Source organism: Notolabrus celidotus, chromosome 1, assembly GCF_009762535.1.
Source record: "Notolabrus celidotus isolate fNotCel1 chromosome 1, fNotCel1.pri, whole genome shotgun sequence".
NCBI lineage: Eukaryota > Metazoa > Chordata > Actinopteri > Labriformes > Labridae > Notolabrus > Notolabrus celidotus.
Genome location: NC_048272.1, coordinates 16,138,380 through 16,144,120, shown reverse-complemented (window position 1 = coordinate 16,144,120; position 5,741 = coordinate 16,138,380). Strand labels below are relative to the sequence as shown.

Genomic DNA, 5,741 nt, shown 5'->3' with positions numbered 1-5,741 from the left:
AAGATTGTGAAAGGAGAGCTACTGAATGCTGCTCAAGACCAACTGGGTCCTCTCCAGTTTGCTAACAGGTTGGACAGGGGCGTTCCCAATGCACTATCCCTGTATTGAGTATGATCTTATCTCATCCTGAGAATACCCTGTCCTTTGTATGTTCTGGTATTATTGATTTCTCATCAGCATTTAATTGCATTCAGCCTCACACCCTTGCAGAAAGATCACAGAGCACACACAACATATATCCTGGTCAGATTCGTTGGCTGCTGGATTTTTTTCACCTGTTAGGTCTCAGCGTGTGAGGCTGATCCGTGTTCTATCAGAGGTTATTTTATCTTCCACTGGGTCTCCTCAGGACTGCGTCCTCTCGGATCTTTTATTTGTTTTGTTCACCAATTGGTGCCGCAGCCAGCATGTGGTTCATCACTTTATTAGGTTTGCTGACGACGTTTGCTCCTTTATGATGATCCCAATCATGGTCCTGTTCTTGGTGAGTTTACCAACTGGTGTGAAACCTTATTCTTAGCATCAATGTAGCAAAAACTAAAGAGATGACGGTTGATTTCAGGAAGACTCCTATTGTCTTATCTCAAGTTGTAATTAGCGGTCAGGCAGTAGAGTGTGTACTGAGATATAAATACCAGGGTACTATTACTGATGACAAACTGAGGAACGAGTTGATGCTGTTTGTAAAGCCAACCAGGGCTTATATTTTCATCGTAAGCTTTGCTTTTTTAACGTCGACAAGACTTTTATGAAAATGTTTTACTTTTGTTTTGTGGAATCAGTCCTGACCTTTACTTTCATCAGCTGGTAAGGTTTACTTAACCACAAGAACAAAAACAGACTACAAGGTTTAGTGAAGTTGTGTCAGCCTGCCGAAATCAGGAAAAATAGATTTAAAAATCTTTTGTCACTGTATCCGTTGGTGTCTTCAATGATTGATGCTCAGATGTTTTTGTTTGGTGTGAAATGTTGGGTTTTCTAGCTTTATATATATATAAATATATATATATATATATATATATATATATATATATATATATATATATATATATATGTAGTATATATTTTGGGCCATTTTTTCCTTTATCCGATAGTACAGCTGGAGACAGAAAGGAAATGTGGGGAGCAGAGACTGCAACGGGGACTATAGCCTCGCCCTTTGTATATGGTGCGCACGCTTAAACCGCTAGGCCAATGGCGCCCCATGTATTCTTTCTTGTTGTGTGCTAAGTGCTGGCTGTACAACAAATACCCCTCAGGAATAACATAGATCACATTGACCTTGACCTTGACCTTTCTCCTGCTGCTAAAGTTAAGATTCATTCGACCATCATTTGTTTTTTTCAGTAATCTTCAAAAATACTAAAGGACTGATCTGAACGCACCAAGAACACTGGTTATACTGATGATTACTCAACAGTGCTCTGACAAAGTAATCTGATTGGACAAGAGGTATTCCATGAATGCTGACAGCACTGGCACTTTAACTAAGATGTTCAGAATCCTGTTACTTCACATTAGAGCATGAGCTCTTTATCTAGAGTGATCAGGCGGCTGGGGTATAATCACACAGTCTGCGTTGGCCCGTGACCTTTGTCTTAAATGACTTAATCACAGCCGTGATGACATTTAGTACTAGGAGCGACTAATGTTGCTTTTTCAGGGTCGATATTGGTACGCTTATTAGTAATACATAAGGCCAATATCTGAAATTTGGAACTGATGCATCAACAAAAAAAAAAAGGAAAACAAAGAAAATCTGCCACTTGGATGTAAGAAGAATTTCAGCAAGTAAAAACAGATTATTACCTGTATTTTGACCTTACTCTTAAAAAATATAGCTCACAGCAGTTGCACTTTGCAAATTTGCAAATAAAACAAGATCTGATTGCCTGCCAAGGCCAAGTTTGCTCTCTTTGAGTGCCCTTATATTAACTATAGAGTGCTACCATGGGTTTAGAGGACATGAAGTTCACTTAGCTCACAGAGCTTTAACTGTACTCTCTGTGTGAACTCTACATCAGGATCTGTGTTCAACTTACAACACTTCACCTCAATCACCTCTGCCTCTACTGACTAATCCCTTCAAAATAAAATCACTGATTCACACAGAGGATTTGACAAATGACAGTTATTCATGTAAGGAAATATTGTAATAATAATAATAATAATAATATTTAATAATGTTTTAATAAGATATATTTTGGCCTCTTCAAGTATGATTTGCTTATATGATGTTTACCCCTTTCCCAGTAACAATCCTATGGCCTCTCTTTTCTCATGAAGTTTCATTCCTTCAGCCTGTTGCTGTCAGAGAGGAGGGAGGAGGGCCCTTCTCCATCCAGGGAATCCTGACCCAGAAACTGTGCCACGACCAGGCGGCAACAGCAGCCGCAGTGTGTGTGAGGAGGTCAGCAAGTTCACGGAGATCTCCTTCCTTACAGCTCCGGCCCTTCCCCATCATATCTATCAATAGGAACGACCTACTTTCTGGCCACAGTCAATAATGTATTGACTATTGTGAGAGCCATCAAATAAATAAAACCCTTGTTTGTTTTAGAGTCCCAAATCTTTATGTTTCGTGACATTAACTCTGGCTCAGTTTCAAGAATTTTAATCAAGGCCACAAAGGAATGTGTGCACTGAATCGAGGCGCATTCAAGGACCGTGAATGAGTAAAAAAAAGTTGCTAAACAGCAAGGCTAGATTTCTTTTGCTGGCACTGTCGAGACTGTTTAAGAACATCTCTGTCAATTCTGTGAAAGCCTCGCTGCCACACACAGAGTCAGTTTGCTGTAGGGTGAAAAACACTGCCAGAAGGTGGAGGAAGAGGGATGCTCCCTGCATTGCTTCACTCCTGGTCTGTTGTAAATATTTTCACTCTTAGTGTAAGGCTGGGCTTTGAGGAAGGGGGCACCTCACATTCTAGGTCAGAGAGGTTACATGACTGCTCAGGCTGATGTGACTGTATGAAGCATTTCCATCTCTAGCATGCATGGACCCAAACTAATCTCCTCCTATGTGGCCTCTACATTATTTTTCCAGGCGCTTGGTGGTCCCACTGCGTGCTCACTTTCATGTATGAATGTGCATCTTTGTGCCGTCCCATGTGCATGCAGCCCGGCTCACAGAGTCTAACCTCCGCTCCAAACCATGATCACCGAACTCGCTGACCTGTCAGTCAATTTGGACATGAGCGAGTTTGAGTCATCAGGTTTGCCTGCCCTGTGTGCTGATGACTCCACTGCTGCCCCTCTCCCCCCTCCATTATCTCAGTTCATCACTTATCAATTTGTCCTGACTGCAGAGCCCCTGCTGATCAGAGTGTGAGGAACAGGAAAGATTGAGTCGCAGGGTGATCAAAGCGATAGGTAAAAGAGGAGACAAGGAGAGCTGAGGGTTCAGTTGGTCGAGAATCAGGATTTCAGTGAGAGGTGTTCAGTCAATTCAGGACTCTACAGTTTCATCCTAAACAAGTCAATAAGGTATTACTTCAGAGACCGAATATTTTACACTATATGAACCTAAAACATGCAATAACAACTAGACAATCCTCTTATTTATTGTGTTTACTATTTTTCAACTGCCCTAAAGAGAAAAAGCTATTTTAAAACTTTTTTTTGACAGTTATTTCATTGTGTTTCAGCTTTCGTTGTATTTTATCATGAGCGTAAGTGTTAGATACGTGATATCACCACTGTAGATGAGATTAAGATTATGTTTTCTTCTGTAATCTGAATCACAACATTCAGTGTCTTATGTGTGTTTTATTCCTGAATGTTTATCAAACTAAAAAAGAAAAAATGGAATCCTTTTTTTTTCCCTTAAAGCTCCTGTGAGGAGTTTTTAATTTGTTATTAAACAGACTGAATTTAATATGGCTGCCTCCTTAAGACCTGAAAAAATAAACAAGACCATCAACAAGACCATCAACAAGAAGAGGAACTATTTCTTTATGTCTAATTTTAATGTCTAAAACCACTGACAGGTGGGTAGGTGTCAGACCAAGTGATGATCTGCATGTTGCGGTTACAGCTTTTTTCCCTTCCATGGCAAAGTTTCTCAATGAGTGATTTATTTGGCAGTAGAATGTGATTTTTTTTTGGCAATAAACACAACTGATGCATGTACAGGACAAGATCAGAAAAGATATAAGGTGCTTCTTGGTCCATAGGGGGTGCCAAAATCAGCATAAACCAAAAGTACCTCACAGGAGCTTTAAAAAAGTTAAAATCTGTTACTTAACTGTTTGAGGACTTGTGCAACTAACTATATAGGTAAATTAAAATTCCACATGTAGGGATGTTTCTTAACGACTCATTTCCTTGTTGTTTAAACAGAAATTTGAGTTCTGACTAGTCGACTCATAGGGTCTGCAGGTAAGCCATGTCAAACTGGTTTTCTGAGTGTGTCCATAAGTTAGACTTGACCAGACACAGCCTACACACAACTGCATCTTCATTTTCTAGATCAAAATACGGACTAACGTGCAGCGTTACGAGACGTCATCTGTCATCTGTGCTTGTTTATAACATTATGGAAGTTGCATTTAACTGATACAAAAGCCCCAAGCTAGTGGTGGGTAACAGCATACACTGCAGACACAACACAAGTCTGCAGTAATATAAATAAAAGAAAAAAAGGACTTGATTAACGAAGAAGTTGTTCTGGTGATGACTTTTGTAACCAGCAAAAAACTCCTTACAGGAGCTTTAATTGCCTTAAAATCTTAAAACATATATCTCACTAATAGAAAAGACAAGCAGCAGAGCCTATGCTTATATCTGTGCTGATAATTTATGTAAAATTACAAATTACAAAAAGTATCGAGTCAGACACCAACTCAGTACCCCGACTGAGCAAACAGCTCAAACACACATGCTCCGCAACACATTTAATACGGTACAAACACGCAGCAGTCACACATCCCCCACAAGGCCACAGAGGAGAGTGTTGCGTAGTTCTGTTTGCCCACAGAGAACATCACGAGAAAACATGTTTTCTCTATGACTTGCACCATGCGCAGTGCCAGCTGTCAGTGACACTGCCAGTGTTACCTCGCGTTCAATATGGCAGCACACAGCAGGCCACTGAGAGGTGAAAGTCCTCAGGTAAAAACTTGCTCAATAACCTGCTCCTCTAACCTTTATGCTGTTTACACGGAGAGACTCTACGTTTACTCTTAACAATATGACCTTCCCTGATCATCAATAATGAACCTTTAGAATGTTAAACTGACTCTAAATAAGCACCAAATTTATTCTATTTAAGTATTCAGATTATCCTTGATTTCTTGGTTTTATAAGCAGTTGACTATTGACTAATATTTACTTATCACTGTGTGTCTATTTTGTATTTGATAATCTACAAACCAGACACATTTTCTTCATGTTGAAAATCCAAATCAACCATTACAGGACATTGAACTAAATAGATTATTTTGTCCTTTCTGAAAACAATGAAGTCAATGAAACAATGCAGGAATATTGCTGCAGTTTCTCGATAGTCCACTAGGGGCTGGCTTCAAAACCTGGGGACACCCTGTTAGAGTCCATATTAAAACGCCCACTTTTACAGCATCAATAAACATAGTAACACTCTAATACAGAAACAGAGTTGCTGTGCACTTCAAATGTATTGACTTTATGATATCTTAATGGCGTTCTTCTTATTATTATTAATAATAATAATAATAATAATAATAATAATAATAATAATAATAATAATAATAATAATAATTC

The 5,741-nt window shown here is 39.1% G+C and overlaps 1 long non-coding RNA gene across 1 annotated transcript; it reads left to right on the top strand.

The window, feature by feature from the left end:
* Positions 1-269: 269 nt before the first annotated feature.
* LOC117814234 lies at positions 270-2,561 on the top strand. Its single transcript, XR_004631534.1, has 2 exons — positions 270-484; positions 2,287-2,561. It is a non-coding gene; the product is annotated as an uncharacterized LOC117814234 (long non-coding RNA).
* Positions 2,562-5,741: the final 3,180 nt, after the last annotated feature.